Raw genomic sequence first — 306 nt, forward strand, 5'->3', positions numbered from 1 at the left:
GGCCCACAGTTGTATTGCTCAGGTCATGTCAGGTAACATCTCTGATGGTGGCAAGGTTATGGTCACAGGGAAGGACAGCTGGACTTAACAAATCCAATGCAATCTTTGCCACCTTCCTTTCCTTTCTGCATGTTGACCATCCAAAGGGGAGAGCTGCAGGAGAGAAATCTTCCCAGCTGAGAAGGTGGCGGCTGGTGCACAGTCCTGAAGAACAGTAACTGGGGTGAGTGAGGGTTAGTCTCAGCCAAAGGTACCGGTGGACCATATGCAGAGTCTGTAGTGAGGGCAAACAAGGTTCCAGACTTC

This window comes from Marmota monax, unplaced genomic scaffold (genome assembly GCF_021218885.2).
Source record: "Marmota monax isolate L192 unplaced genomic scaffold, Marmota_monax_Labrador192_F-V1.1 WCK01_AAM20220418_F8-fsc00010, whole genome shotgun sequence".
NCBI lineage: Eukaryota > Metazoa > Chordata > Mammalia > Rodentia > Sciuridae > Marmota > Marmota monax.